General features: G+C 49.7%; 1 protein-coding gene across 1 annotated transcript in view; it reads right to left on the minus strand.

Annotated features, from left to right (window-relative positions):
* Positions 1-16,840, minus strand: part of LOC142570780 (alcohol dehydrogenase class-3-like) — a 705,744-nt gene that overhangs the window by 196,726 nt on the left and 492,178 nt on the right. The window lies entirely within an intron of this gene.

Raw genomic sequence — 16,840 nt, forward strand, 5'->3', positions numbered from 1 at the left:
CTACTTGGACAAGTTCCAACTATTAACACCGAGACAGTTTGGTTTCCGTGCTGGATACTCTACTAACCTAGCTTTAAACACCCTCACTGACAAGATCAAAGCGGAAACTGATGGGGGCAGATTCGTAGGATCTGTCTATCTATTACTCAAAAGCATTCCATTCCCTTAATGACAACATTCTCTTTACTAAACTCAGCGCATACGGCATAACAAGTCCATCTTTAGAGCTACTGCGAAGCTATTTAAACGACTGACAGATACAGGTCTGCATTTCAGGAGGGCTGATACAAAAATAATTACCATTGGCGTTCCACAAGGGTCCATACTCGGTCCCCTCTTATTTATAATCTTCATTAAAGATTTCTCAAACTGCCTAACTTCTACAGAATGTCTTTTGTACGCGGACTACACCAGTGTTGACGCTTCCCATAACGACATCTATACGCTAACTGAGCGTTTAAATGAACTGAATAATATCAGTAGTTGGTGCGAAAAAAATGGTAATTAACCCTCAGAAAACAAAGCTTATGGTTTTTTAGTTCACACAGTAAACCTCGACCTAATCTTCCACCATTGTGCATAGCTTCTCACCCAATATTATCATTTAATGACTGCTCATATTTATGTGTTCAAGTAGACTCCTTTCTCAAGTGTAATTTGCATGTCAGCTTCACAAAAAGAAGCCGCTTATGATATCGGGGTGATTTGAAGGGCCAGACACTACTTTCAAAAGCGCACTCTTCTGACATTGTATTATGCCTTTGTTTCTATCCATTTAAATTACCGTATCAGTTCTTTGGCTCAAACATATCGCTGTCATATAGCTCCCTTGCAGCACATCCAAAATAACGCTGTCCGTATCATCACTTCGGCTCCTTATAACGCTCATGTTACCCCCATCTTCACCGAGTTAAGTATCCTCACAGTAAATAAAATTATCTGGTACGACCGCGGCATCGATATTACCGCCTTGTTAAAAATCCACAATTACTTTATATAATTTTCCCTTTATAACTACATTATACATTGGCAGGAATAGCCTAGCTAATCCTAACACAACCAGGTTCTCTTCACAAAGTGACCTTTGACTTCCAAAATCACGCAGCAATTATGGCAAACTAACCGTTGGTTTTGCTAGTGTGAAAATTTAGAATAACTTACGTGCTCACGTAAAATGCTCACTTACATTATCGTCATGCCAACGTTCATAAACATAAACTAAGGGCTGTAAACTGTATCTCATGTTTGAAGTATTATTTATGTTGCTTATTATGTACATTTCTTATGTTTTGATGTATTGCATAGGTTTTATTGCTTTAACATTGTTGAAATTGTGTAATCCGTTCCTTGTTCATGACCGCAATTGACGCCTTTTTTTATTTATATTGCAGCGACCTCGATACAGCTGACAGCCACTTGGTGCAATTCTGTGTCATATGCTTGGCATGTTTGGTGGCTCCTAGAAGAAAACAACGACGAGGTGCCAGGACAGCGTTATAGAAAAAGATCTATAGCGTCGACCGAAGACAAAATCAAAATCAAATCAAGTCTTTTGTGGCTTTGTCTGTGACAAACTGGTGGAGGTGCGGGGTACACGTGTATGTACTCTGACCCCGAGGAACTGGAAGCGAACAACCTACGCAAAAGCCGACGGCTTCAAAGACTGCCTCCGGAATACGACCTGCAAGATCTGCCGAGGATCTCCAGCACAACCGCAAGCCAGACACAGGAGACTTACGGTATGGAACAGCCTCCTGCGTTGCTGGTTCTCCGCACCCCACGCTGGCCGCGGCCGTTCCATTGTGAGCCTTTTGAGGACGTGGAAGATAGGCTCAATGACTTCCATCGTGTTGCTGACGTCGATTATTGGGACGAGCAGAAGAAGTTAAGGAACACGTACTTTGCCCTAAAGGACTCTGCTTGAACATGGTTCGCTAACCACGAGCCATCCATCACCACCTGGCAAGATTTTCAACGGCAGATATCGGATACGTACAGCAGTCCCGCAAGAAAAGAGCAAGCAGAGGAAGCTCTTCAGAATAGGGTTCAAAGGCCGAACGAAAGCGTAGCCATGTTCGTAGGGGACATGTCACGGCTTTTCGAGCGTGCTGACCCTGGCATGACAGAAGCGAAGAAAGTACGTCTGCTGATGCGTGCAGTGAAAGAGCAGCTGTTCGCTGGACTGATGCGAAGGCCTGCAGCTGCAGTAGCTCAGTTCGTCAGTGAGGCGACAACAATGAAGCGAGCGCTTCAGCAACGCTTCTCGGTCTACGTTCGCCAAATCAGTCTGGAATCAGCATCTTCTCTCTCGTTGCCCTATGACACCGATGCGCTTCGACAACTTGTGCGTAGTGTCGCGCGTGAGGATCTCGATAGACTACAGGGAGTGCGATTTCAACCGACCGTAACATCCCTCACAGATATCATCCTCGAAGAAGTCCGCCACGCAGCACAGCCATTCGTGTAAACCAGACCTGAAGCCACTCCCGTACTGACTTATGCGCAAGCAGTGAGGTTACCTGCGCAACCCTGGAACCACCGTAACCCTCGTTCTTCTGAAGTACTGCTGTGCGACTTCCAGGGCCAAGCTTCACGTACAAATAAGTACGGGTCCACGAGCCCCCGAATAAATACGCGAAAGTCATACGTCTGGCGCACAACTATCAGCCACTCTGCTTCCACTGTGGCCAAGCGGGCCACTTGTACCGTGCCAGCTACTACCGAAGAATAGGACTCCAGGGCTATCACCCTGGCGCTCGTCGCCTAAGTGAGGGAGAGTGCCCGAGAGAAATGCAGTAATATTGTTACACGCTGACAAAGAAGATGTTTTAATCATAATCGATAGAAGACGATGTTCTGCAGGCTTCGCACGCTGGCTACCATCTTGTCAGCTGATATAATTATTGCAAATACTTTGTAAATACACGTGACTGTTTTTAACCCCGTAACATTTTTGGCGGAGGTTGCGGGACCATAATCAAGACGGATTTACGCAGCGGGTGCTCCTGGGTTGCATCTACAATGCCAGCTCAAGGCAAGGATGCTTCGGGCCCGTCGGCACCCACGCCCACCGTCATTCTAGCCCAACCCCGCGACCCAGGAACCTTTTCAGGCACCGACGACAATGATGTTGAAGACTGGCTTCAACTATATGAGCGGGTGAGCGCCAGCAACCACTGGGACTAGACCATCATGCTCACGAGTCTGATATTTACCTTGTGGGCACGGCACGCATCTGGTTTCAGACCCACGAGGAGGAACTTACCAGCTGGGACATTTGCAAAACAAACTCAAACATTTGTTTGGCAAGCCAGTTGGACGTCCGCGCGCCGCCCAAAAAGACCTCGCTTCGCATGTCCAGGCGTGCAGAGAATCCTATCTCACTTACATCCAGGACGGGCTCGCTCTGTGCCACAAAGTGAATCCGAAAATGTCCGAACCAGATAAGGTTGCACGTGTCATTAAGGGCATAGCAGATGATGCCTACCATCTCCTTGTCTTCAAGAATTCTTCCACTGTGCAAGCCATCATTACCGAATGCCGGCTTTTTGAAGAAGCCAAGAGTCGCCGCATTGCCCAGCCATTTCCCCTCCTTCGCAACACGGCTGCTACGTCCACCTGCGAAGACCTCCGCAGCCCGTCCACATCCAATCGCTCTGATGACATCCTCCATGTCATCCGATGTGAAATAGAAGCCGCATCTCCTGCCACGACCCCCACCCATGGCCCCGACAATTGCCAGGCGACCGTTTCATTGATACAGTCCGTGGTGCACCAAGAATTGGCCAACGTTGGCTTGACAACGTCTGCTCAGTTAATCGTCCTGACTACACTCCGTCCAGCACTGCCATACGCACGCGCAGCCTGAATGCCCCAACGCGGTATCGCAACGCGGCCGAATGGCATACTCCAGACGACAGGCCTATACGCTTCACTTGTGGCCGTACGTATCGGCCATATTTCACGTCACTGAAGGTCTTCGTGGAATTCGACCCCCTGGTCCTACCACCCACCCCACGGCCCTCATGCTGCTTCCCGGTTCGCCGCGCAAACGCAGCCAGCAAATTCTAGCGACACTTCTCGTCCTACCTGCTCTAGCCGCTCTCCTTCCCCACGTCGCCGCTTTTCCCGATCGTCCCCATCTCGCCGATCACTGTGCCCTAGTTTCTTCCGGTGCACCCTTCCGGAAAACTAACGGGTGCAGCACCTGGAGGTGATGCTGCCAAACCGACCCGAGCGAAAATTCTCTTTTTACTTTGCCCACACATCGGAACCTCATTAACGTGAACGTGGATGGTGTACCTGTTACGGCTCTGATTGACACTGCCGCGCACGTATCTGTGATGAATTCTCAGCTTCGGAATCGTCTCAAGAAAGTCCTTCCTCCTGCCCCTTCGCCTGTGGTCCAAGTCGGCGACGGAGGAATGCCAGCCCTTGTTTCCATGTGTCCGGCTCGCGTGAGTGTCGCCGGACATCATACTTCTGTTTTATTTTATGTAGTAGAGCACTGTCCTCACGACCTCATCCTTGACCTTGACTTTCTGTCTACACATTCCGCTTTGATAGACCGTTCTGCTGGTGTCGTGCAACTCGCTCTACCTGCTGGTATTGACCCTCGCGATAGTGCTCCGATACGGCTATGTTCCACAGAGCATATTCACCTCCCTCACCGTGCCGTTACCTACATAGGTGTTTGCCCCTTTCCACCTGTCCCAGACGGTGACTACATCGTATCTCCTAATCCGGATGTCCTGCTCTCGCATAACGTCGCTTTCCCTCACACGGTCCTTACCATTTAGGACAACACATCCCGCCTTCCGCTTGTGAACTTTGGACTCGGTACACAAGTAGTCCCGCGCGGAATATTCCTGGCACAAATAAGGCCAGCTAGGGACTACCACATTTCGGCTTTAACTTGTGACAGCTCCTCGTGTTGAACTCTTGCTTCGCCCCCTGTCCCTTCAGATTTGAACGCCCTAACAAAAATGATTGCTCCCGGCCTTCCTCCCCAGCATGCTCAAGAACTACGTTGCCTCTTTGCCTCATACTGGGACATATTCGACCTTGGAGAACGCCCTCTAGGACAAACATCTGTCGTAAAACGTCGAATGAACACTTGTGATGCGAGCCCGATCCATCGGCTACCCTACCGCGTCTCGCCTACTGAGCGACATATCATCCAACACGAAGTTGACAAGATGCTTTCACGAGACATCATCGAACCTTCTTGCAGCCCATGGGCATCCCCTGTTGTACTAGTTAAAAAGGACAACAGTTGGCGATGTTGCGTCGATTATCGACACCTGAACAAGGTAACAAAGAAAGACGTCTATCCGCTACCACGCATTGACTATTCCCTGGATTTCCTGGATTCAGCACAATATTTTTCGTTCATTGACCTACGCTCTGGCTACTGGCAAATTGCCGTCGACGACATGGACCGCGAGAAGACAGCTTTCATTACTCCCGATGGCCTGTATCAGTTCACAGTGATGCCTTTCGGTTTATGTAATGCCCCGGCCACATTTGAACGAATGATGGACGCCCTCTACACGGTTTCAAGTGATCCACCTGCCTCTGTTACCTGGACGACGTGGTCGTTTTTTCTCCGACTTTTGCGGCACATCTCGAGCGCCTGTCGACGATCCTATCTGTTTTCCGTCAGGCAGGGCTACAACTAAATTCGTTCAAGTGCCACTTCAGTCGTCGTGAAATTTCTGTGCTCAGGCATCTTGTCGATTCTTCTGGTGTATGCCCTGATCACTATAGAACACGGGCAGTCAAAGACTTTCCCGCGCCAACATGTGCCAAGGATGTTCGCAGCTTCTTGGGCCTTTCCTCCTACTTGCGTCGGTTTGTCCGAAAGTTTGCGAACATTTCGCGCCCTCTCAAACAGCTCCTCACGAAAGACGCTGCATTCATTTGGGGCCCTGAGCAAGCTGGTGCTTTCACCGAGCTGATTGAGCTGCTTACGTCCGGGCCCATTCTCGCTCGCTTTGATGTGTCAGCTCCAACAGAAGTCAGTACCGATGCCAGTGGCCACGGTATTGGAGCTTTCTTGGCACAGAAACGACAAGGGCGAGAACGTGTTATTGCCTACGCCAGCCGTCTTCTTTCCTCTGCCGAGAGCAATTATTCTATCACCGAACGCGAGTGTCTGGCTCTCGTTTGGGCAGCGGGTAAATTCCGCCCCTATTTGTACGGCCGCCAATTCACAGTCATCACTGATCACTACGCTCTGTGTTGGCTTTCGTCCCTCAAAGGTCCTTCAGGGCGCCTTGGCCGCTGGGCTCTCCCCTCTAAGAATACCACTATTCCGTTGTATACAAGACCGGCCGGTTACATCAAGATGCGAACTGCTTGTCGCGCCATGCTGTCGACCCTCCTGACGTTTCTGCGGCCTGCATACCTTTCACCGTTCTCTCTCTGGCTGCTTTTCGCGAAATTGGAGCCGAACAACGTCGTGACCCCTCCTTGCAACACCTTCTTCAACGGCTCACTTCAACGACGCCCGATCCTTCCCTTCGCATGTTTGAACTTCAAGATGGTATATTGTGCCGCTCTAACAAGCGCCCGGATGGTCCTGCCCGACTTTTCGTTGTGCCTGAGCATCTGCGTCAGACTGTTCTCGCCCAGCTTCATGATGTGCCGACTGCAGGTCACCTTGGCGTGTCGCGGATTTCTGACTGCGTTCGTCGGCGCTTCTTTTGGCCTGGTCTATACCATTACGTCTGCCATTATGTCGCTGCGTGTGATCTCTGTCAGCGCCGCAAAAACGGACCACACTCCCTGCTGGTCGTCTTCAACCACTTGATGTACCATCAGGACCATTCTAACGTGTAGGTGTTGATCTTTTAGGCCCTTTCCCTACGTCTGCTTCGGGAAACAAGTGGATTGCTGTAGCAACAGACTACGCCACTCGATATGCAATCACATGGGCTCTTCCGACGTGCTGTGCAACCGATGTCGCCGACTTCCTCCTAGAAAACGTCATCCTTCACCACGGCGCCCCTCGACAGCTCCTTACCGACCGAGGCTGCTACTTTCTTTCTAAAGTTGTCAATGCCATTCTACACTCGTGCACCACTAAACACAAACTTGCTACTGCTTACCATCCACAAACGAACTGTTTAAGAGGAAGCTTTAGCTCGAGTGCTCCTATCTAAATACATGTAAAAAGAGAATTCGTTTTTCTCGGCAACCACTGCACCAAATTTGACGAGGTTTGTTGCATTTAAAAGAAAAACTTAAAATCTAGTGACTGTTGGTTTCGAATTTTTGAGTTAGGTCGTCAATCTTTTATTAAAAATTGGCGAAAATCAAACATTTTCAAAAAACGAAACTATCAAGTTTACAACTCTGTAACTCAACCGCTAAAGATTATAATACAATTCTGTGAATTGCATCTGAAAGTACATCCATAGCGGACAAAATTGATATGTTACACATGAATATAAAAAAATTTAATCATAGGGAAATACAACTTTTGTAAAACCGTTGTAACCAACGTAACAAATTCATGTAAGATGTAAAATGACATATTGAATTTGTCCGCTTTGAATGATCTAATGGATGCCGTTTACAGAACCACGATATCAGTTTTTGATGCATAGCTATCAATTTGTAAACTTCGTGCTTCTATTTTTTTCAAATGGTCAAATATTTGAAAATCGTTTTAGGAAAATTCAAGCCCTAAATCGAAATTCCGCTTCCAACAGTCACTAGAATTTACTTTTCTATTTCAAATGCAACAAATTTCATCAAAATTGGTCCAGGGGTTATCTCATAAAAGCGTTTTTGCGTTTTACATGTATTTGAATAGGCCGCGTCGGAGTTGGGCCCGAGCTAAAGCTTCCTCTTAACCGAGCGCCTTAACCGCACCCTTACTGACATGCTGTCTATGTATGTCTCCGATGACCATCGCGACTGGGACGTCGCGCTGCCGTTCGTTACTTTCGCCTATAATACGTCTCGCCATGATACCGCAGGCTTCTCTCCATTCGTCCTCTTGGTTGACCGTGACCCTACGTTACCTTTCGACACCGTTCTGCCCACTAGCCTGAATTCCACATCCGAGTACGCCCGTGAAGCCATCTTTAAAGCACAAGAAGCAAGCCATATTGTTCGACGTCGACTTGCGGAGTCGCAGGACAATCAGCGGGGCTTATATGACGCCCGCCATCGTGACGTCCCTTACACACCGGGTGCCCTGGTTCTCCTTTGTTCGCCGTCGAGACGCGTTGGCCTCTCGGAGAAGTTATTTTCACGGTACTCCGGCCCTTATTGTGTCTTGCGTCAAGTAACTGACGTCCCGTACGAAATCGCCCCTCTAGAGCCAGCCATGGCTCCGCATCACTCCGACGTGGTCCACGTCGCGCGTGTTAAGTTGTATCACTCGCCCGCCTCTTAACCAGCACCGAGCCGGTGTTTCAGCCACCGGGGTCATGTGACACGCTGACGAAGAAGATGTTTTAATCATCGTCGGAAGAAGACGATGTTCTGCAGGCTTCGCGCGCTTGGTACCGTCTTGTCAGCTGATATTATTATTGTAAATATTCTGTAAATACACGTCTGACTGTTTTTAACACCGTAATAATATCTGGCCAGCCAACCTTTGTCGCCGTACGCGCAGTTCGCATCAGTTGAACACTCCCTGCCAACGACCCATCTCCGTCTGCGCAGAGGCGCCAGTGACGATCACCACCTCCTCGACGATCGGCGTCACCTAGCCACTACACTACGTTATCCGCTTCCGTGGGCAACCGGCCCACGAGCCCAAGTCGGGGAAACTAAGAACAGCGACCTCCGCGGGTGGGGCCGCTGTCCAACGCACTTCGAAAGCACCTACGCTCCGACACCCCGACGACGGCGTCGACGACGACGACGACGACGATAATGTCGACGACAACGATGGCTGCGTACCTTCGACACCTTCCTTCGAAAACCGTGAGCCTATTTCAGCCGACATACTCGTTTCTGTAGATAACCACCCGGTAACCGCTCTTCTCGATACTGGTGCCGATTATTCTGTCATGAGCGGACAACTGGTTGCTGCACTTCGCAAGGTGACGACACCGTGGCAAGGAACTAAGCTCCGCACAGCCGACGGTCATGTTCTCAGGCCGATCGGCAAATGCACTGCGAGGGTACAAATTCGTGTGGTCACATTTGTCGGTTCATTTATTATAATGGCAGAGTGCTCTCGACAGGTCATACTCTGCATGGACTTTCTTCGGGAGTACGGCGCAATCATAAATCTTCGCGAGTTGCTTGTCACTTTTACCAACGAACACGCAACTCATTCGGACGACTGCCACCCACATTTCACGCTGTTACGCGTTTCGGGTGACTGTGCTACTTTACCACCCCGGAGTACTGCGTAGATCACCGTAGAAACAGACTATGATCCTTCCCATCTCGGAATCGCTGAAGGCAATCTGTCAGTCTTGTTGGCTCGACAGGTTTGCGTAGCCGGCGGCATCTTGCAGCTGTCGTCACGGACTGCTCAGATTTTAGGGACCAATTTCAGACTTGAATACCAGCACTTCACCCCAAAAACTGCCATGGCCTATTGGGAGCCAGTCAGTGACTTTCCCGCTTGTTTAACTGTAGGACACAATTATGGAGATTCTAACTGTGACGTACCAGCCAACAGCAATATTGATGTGAATTCTAAATTATCAGGTAAACAACAAGCTAGCATTCGAAGCCTTTTACAGCCTTTTGTGGACTGTTTCGCTTCAACATCGAAGGTCAACCAAACGCCTATTGCGAAACACAGGATTATTACAAATCCCTGTGGAAGACCCGTGCGCCAAGACGCCTACCGTGTTTCTCGTAAAGAGCAAGACGCCATCCGAAATCAAGTCTAACAAATGCTTACCGTCGATATCATACAGCCTTCCACCAGTCCATGGGCGTCACCTGTGGTTCTGGTGAAAAAAAAAGAGGGCGCACTGCGTTTTTGCGTGGACTATCGCAAGCTTAGCAACGTTACGAAGAAGGACGTTTATCCCATTCCCCGCATCGACGGCTCTTTGGACCGCTTTCGACATGCTCGATACTTCTAATCGATGGACCTTCGCAGCGGCTACTGGCAAAGACAGGTTGATGACCATGAGAAAACCGCATTTATTACGCCTGACGGATTCTACGAATTCAAGGTCCTTCCTTTCGGATTGTGCTCTGCGCCTTCTACTTTTCAGTGGATGATGGACACGGTGCTATGAAGTCTCAAGTGGCAGTCACGCCTTGTCTATTTAGAAGATATCGTTGTGTTTTCAGAAACTTTTGAGCAGCACCTCCAGCGCTTAGAAGCAGTTCATGACGCAATTCATACTGCTGGCCTGTCTTTAAAGCCTGAAAAAATGCCATTTCGGGTAAGACGAACTAAAATTTTAGGCCATGTCGTCAGCTACGAGGGCATTCGACCAGACCCTAACAAAACCATCGCTGTTGTTTCGTCTCCAACACCTTCGAACAAACACGAACTCCGCCGTTGTCAAGGGCTTTGCGCATATTATCGACGCTTCGTGGCTAACCTTTCACGGATAGCTGAACCTTTGCAACGGTTGACTAAGGATAATGTTTCATTTGTCTGGGAGCAGGACCAACAAGAGGCCTTCCGTAAACTCCAGAAACGTCTGCACACACCTCCTGTTCTAGGACACATTGAGGAAGACAGTGACACCGAGTTGCACACGGATGCCAGCAACGCCGGCCTGAGTGTCGTCCTCGTACAGTGGCATGATGGAGTCGAGCGCGTCATTGCGTATGCAAGCCGCCCTTTGTCTCCAGCTGAAAGGAACTATTCCAGTATGAAGAAGGAATGCTTGGCCGTTCTGTGGGAAATTGCTAAGTTCCGACAATATTTGTAAGGCCGATCGTTTCGAGTTGTGACAGATCACCATTCATTGTGCTGGCTCGCCAGTCTGAAGGATCCATTTGGCCGTCTTGCACGCTGGAGTCTTCGCTTGCAAGAATACGATATGACGATAGTGTTCAAGTCCGGTCGTAAATACACCGACGCCGACTGCCTGTCACGTGCTCCACCTCAACTGTCGCCATACGACTTCGATGAAGAGGACGCATTTCTGGCCATTATCACAGTATCAGACATCAGCAAGCAACAGCGCGATGATTCATAAATCCGGCCTCTCATCGACTATCTTGAGAACCGTCGACCAGAGCCGCCTCGTATGTTCATCCGCAAGTTATCCTCGTTTTTTCTCCGCGATGGCGTTCTCTACAAATTGGGTTTTCACTCGAACGCAAACGCGAGCCTCCTTGTAGTGCCGTCTTCACTACGTGACGACATCCTGCCGGCCTCACACTACGAGCCATCTTCCGGCCACTTGGGATTCGCTCGGACGTTTTCATGCATACGCCAAAAGTACTTCTGGCCTAACCTTCACCGTGACGTAAAGCAATACCTGAAGACATGCCGCGACTGCCAGAGACGTAAGACACCACCCGTGCGTCCCGCTGGACTTCATCCCGGGGCTCCTCCGCGGATCCCTTTTCAGCAGGTTGGCACAGATTTGCTTGGACCCACGTCGAGGGCTGATAACCGTTGAATTGCTGTTTACACAGACTACCTTACACGTTACAACGAAACACGAGCTCTCCCAGGAGGCACTGCTAATGATATTGCGACCTTCTTTGTACATGGTATCGTACTCCGCCACGGTGCTCCAACAGTGGTTATAACCGACCGGAGCACAGCATTTACAGCGCAGCTCATAGAAGGTATCATGCTTCTCAGTGGTACAGTTCACCGCAAAGCCACTGCTTACCATCCCCAGACGGATGGGCTCAGATAAAGGCTAAACAAAACGATCACTGATATGATTTACAAGTATGTTGACGTCGACCACAAAAATTGGTACGACGTTCTCCCATATGTTACGTATGCATATAATACTGCCGTACAAGAAATTACCGGCTTCACCCCTTTTGGCTTGGTGCATTGCCCGGAAGCTGTCACAACGTTGGACGCAATGCTTTTACCCACCGACTGTTCTAATGTTGTCACTGATGGTGCGGAATTGTCTCTATGCACGGAAGAGGCGCGCCAGTTCGCACGAATGCGTATCCGCTACCAACAACACAACGACGCCGACCGATACAATCTTCGTCACCGCGACGTCACTTATCAACCCGGTGACAGAGTATGGCTGTAGACACCGATCCGCCAGCGTGGTCGGTCGAAGAAACTTTTGCTCCGCTACTTGGGACCTTATAGGATTGTTCAACAACTCGGTGAAGTCGCCTACGAAGTGATTCCTGAAGGAGAAAGCACCACGTTCGATGGCTTATATATAAAAGCTGATGCGCTTGACCCGCTTATCAGATTTAGACGATCGCCGACTGTGTTCGCCGCTATCGTTGTGCTTTAAGCGTAGCCTGTTTCTGTGGGTACAGGTTCGGCTGTAGTACTGGAGTATCACAGTATTGCTACTGCGTTCTTTGCCGTCACTACCACGTGACATTACCGAGGCTGTTTATGTACACACAGCAGTTCAAAAAAAATGATGCGGTCAACCGCTATTTTTGTACCGTGGCGCGTTCTAAGAGGATGACAGGCCTCTCCACAAATAGGAGTTATCACCGATTTTGGTCATCTTGACCATTTTTGGCATTTTTGTAGATGTACACACACTTTATGTGGGTAAATAACGCATAAAGCTTGGTATTCTATTGTCCTCCCCACTGCCTGTGTATGTACACTTAGCACTATGGCACAATATAAAGCAAGACATGCAGTGGTGAAACGTGACATTTACACTAAGAACTTCACCTCATGCCCTATTCGAGTCACGCGTTTTTGTGCGCACTCATACTGTTTTATTACTTATTCACTTTACGCTACAGGTACGGCGGATTGAGGCAAAGCAGGAGCTTGTAAAGCGCTGCCGAAGCTCTTCTTCCAGCCGTTTGATATGCTGAAGAAACCTCCTGGTACAAAGAATTCATGAGCGGGCTCGATGGCTAGCTGATGATGACAAAATATGACGGCGGGTGTGCGTTGTTTCGGTCTTGTCTCACACGCTGCTTGTTTGGCCGCGAGTCTTGCGTGGGACGGCTGTGGCGGCGCGCAGCGGCGCCTGCCAAATTGTTTCTCGTGGCCGCCGCGCGATGGCGCCACAACGCACCGCAAAAGGCGGAATGTCGCCACTGTGGTTGCGGTGCACGCGAGCTCTCCTTTTCAATCCTCCGACGTGTTATCAGGCATGCGACGCAGCAGGCGAATCGAGCGGAGGCGAGCGCAACGACGAGGAACGCGGTGTGGCTTCATTCCAAACGGCGGCAGCGGAAAGGCGCGGCGGAACAGCTGTGGCTCGGTGCTACTAGTGGCGCATGCGCAGTAGGGACTAGGTAGCTGCAGAGAGAAATATCCGCGGCGACACGCGCGTTGCGATGTCATGTGCCTCCTCGCAGCGCCTCCACGGCGAAATCGCAAGTTCGCGGCCAGTAAAGCTTTCACTTTAAAACAATATGATCAACAGATTCGGATATTAGAGCTCAGCGAAAAAATAGAAAAATAAACAAATTCACAACAGTTCCACCAGAAAGGCACGCCATTGCTGGGGATAGCGAATACAGAACTACGTGATGCAAGGCTCGTAGTTTTATCGGCGTTACGCGCGTTCAGGCAAACATTCACAGTTACCACTCGACGGCCTACAACTGGCTCTCACCACGCGAGCGAATGCTTCGAGCCGTGTATCGGAAACTTGAGATTATGCGACCACGAAAACTAAAGCGCGGGAACGCGATGCGCATCAAGGGACCAAACGTCTCGGCTCGGTCTTTGCAATTGCCGCATTGCGATTTCTTTCAAGATAAGGCGCTCGGCCAGCGCACGGACGCGCGGGAGATGGAGACGCGGAAGCAGGAAGGAAATGGCAGATAGGCGCCGCGTTCTTGCCCCGCCCCTAGCGCGTGCTTGATCACTTTTCTGCGCGTTCACTCAGTCCTCATCCCCCTTGAGCATATGTAACCACAAGCTCTCGTGTTTCTCCTAGAGTTTCGCGGCGTCAGCAAGTTGTTTACCAACGCTAAAAATGAGGCAGTGGTGTATCCTGCCCATCGCGGCACACGCGCGCCTAGGCGGTGTTTTTGCCGCTCCAACATTTCATGCGAAGGACACTTGAAATAAATTTTGAAAACAGAAAACATTTCTACAGTATTTTGGTAGATTTGCTAGCCATACAGGCTCCGAAGTGCATGCTTGAAATGGGCAAAAATTTCGTTGAATCGAAACCGAGTCACGAAATTGCTTCATTCAGGCACACACACACACACACTAGGGGAAAAATGCGCGCCGTGCGCCGCCGCCGGGATAACGCTGCGGTAGAGCGTCCGCACCAACTGGCGGCGAGCCACTGCTGTGCCATATCGTGTGCTTTTTTCTTCATCTCCTGACAGATCGGCGCTGTGTTTACATCCTTCGTTCTTCACGCGAGCTTCGTCTTACGAAGATGACCACATCGCTGCCACTAATCATAACCATATTGGTGCGCTGCCTTCTGTTACAGCGTCATCGCGTTTATAAGACAAAGAGAATGAGGTGGTAGGTGTCGTCTCCGCTTCCTTGTATTCAAGGCCCGTCTTCTCGTACAGAATCGGATGTGGCGAAAGGTCTCCAAAAACCTTTCCATTGGGACGTCTCGGTTTAGACTCACAATTGCAAAAGAACAATCGCAAACTATGAAAATCAAGATAAGCGAGACCAAAACAAGCGCAAGCGAGAGCTGACGCGAGCACATGATAGCACGAAACGAGCGCGCCTGATACTATGACTACGAATCTAGCGGTCGGAAACCAGTTTGCCCCGCGCACGTCATGAAACCACTCTCATTGGTCTCCGGTGCTCGCGGCTCGCTCGCCACTGCGTAAAGCCGCGAAAAATCGGTGTAGGACCGATCAATCCCATGGCACGAAAAAGCTCCCGCGCTTTCGGGGCGTGCATTTTGCCGCCGCAGGCGTCCCGCGCGCGTTTTCCCGCTAGTTTGTATGTGTTTTAAAAAGGCGAGAAAAATGCACAGTATTTACTGCAACGACAATCGGGAAATGAAAATTGTTCGTTACATCGAGAGTTTCGTTAAATCTGGGTTAGCTATATTGATGTTTGACTGTTTAATATATTGCACCAACTGGTGGAGGTCTGCACCAGACCACCGTCAGTTTCCCTTCGCCCCTCGAACAGGCAGGAGGAGTGTCGAGCGAGCTCCTGAGCAACAATTTGCCATGTGGCGAACGCGGATTAAATCATGAATGCGGGACTTCAAAGAGATGCAACTTAATGCTAACGCATTTATATCGCATTTACCGCTTAAGTGCCACTGAATTTGTTAGCGCAGAGTTACGGATTCTTAAAGTTCCTGTTTTAATTTTTTACAAGCTAACCCATTTCCAGCGATCTTTTGCATGAGCATGGTGTCTTACATGAAAACTCTGGTTTCTGGTCTTGCTATCTTTCTTTAGCTTACTCTTTCAAATTCGAATAACTTTTTTTTTAAATTGCTTCAGCGGTTCTCTCAGAGAGCATTTCTGCCTTTTGTTTTTATTGGTACAGAAAAATTATAGATAACAGATTCCTTTTAGGTACCTATTAGGAAGCTTTATTTTTAAGGAATGTTTATGAACGCTGGCAGCGCCGGTTGCATAACGTAGCCGTACGCAATATGTTAGATACGGGACCGTTTCCTGAGCCTACTTCGAGTTCACCAGACCACATCGAATCGCACCACAGCTAATTAAGGAGCGCAGAAGCACGGATACCACATTCCTGAGGCGCGGCGCGTGCAACCATGTTGGCGGCCCCCCCTTCGTGTGCCGCTGGTGGAGCTATTCACTGCTTGACTCTTCCCGAAAGTGAAGCGAGAGCCTGGCACTGTTGCGGGTAAAGTGGGTCCCGAAGCAAGACGGCTGTAATGCGCCGTGAAAACCTGGCGGCGTCGCCCCCATCCATCTATTCTGACGGCGCATTGCAAGTCAGCAAGGCAAGACCGCAGGGGGACCAAGCAGAGACTCTCTTCGCCTGGTGTGACTCCATCGCACGGGCGCCTACCATTGGCCGAAAATGACGACACCCGAGCGGGCGCGCCGATTGGCCGGAAATGGTGTCACCTGAGCGGGCTCTCCCATTGCCCGAACGTGACGTGTCTTCGAGGCACCGAAGGGCTTAAAATACGCAGACCGGGAGCAGCAGAAGAGCATTCCTAGAGCATTCCTTGATTCATCTCTTTCGAACTTCTTGCGACGGGCCGCAGCGTCCGAGTTGCTGCCGGCACGTAATGACTTTAAGACTATTAATTGACTCTCACTGTAAATAATGCAAATTAACCTCCCAAGTTTTCAACCCGACGTCCTCCTCAACTGCTACAAATACCAGAAGGTTATGAGCAGGGCGCGTCAGTGCTATAAATTTTTACTCAGAAATGGAAACACCTCGTCGCTATCCTCGCGCCGTGACAGCACAGCGTCCTGCGCCAACATTTAGCCCACTGCCTCGTGTACTGAATAAAGCCACGTGCGCTGCCCGCGTATCGCTAGATCACGGCTGTAGGAGTGCGAGCGCAATGCCGAGCCCTGTATTCCGGCAAAGTGACGACACTTAAAAAAACAATGACGGGCGTGGGTTTAACAGTTTTGTAGCAGTTTCTTGAGTGCCGCGAATGAAATAGAAAACAATCACGCACTGCGGCATGCAAATGAGAAACTAAAACTACCCTTGGGGCAATTCCACTAATGTTTACTAGTCCGGAGTGACTTCACTTGGGAAATATTCTCAAAGTTTAAGACACCATTTATGCAAAGACAGATGGCATGGTCC

Source organism: Dermacentor variabilis, chromosome 2, assembly GCF_050947875.1.
Source record: "Dermacentor variabilis isolate Ectoservices chromosome 2, ASM5094787v1, whole genome shotgun sequence".
In the NCBI taxonomy this organism is placed as follows: Eukaryota; Metazoa; Arthropoda; class Arachnida; order Ixodida; family Ixodidae; genus Dermacentor; species Dermacentor variabilis.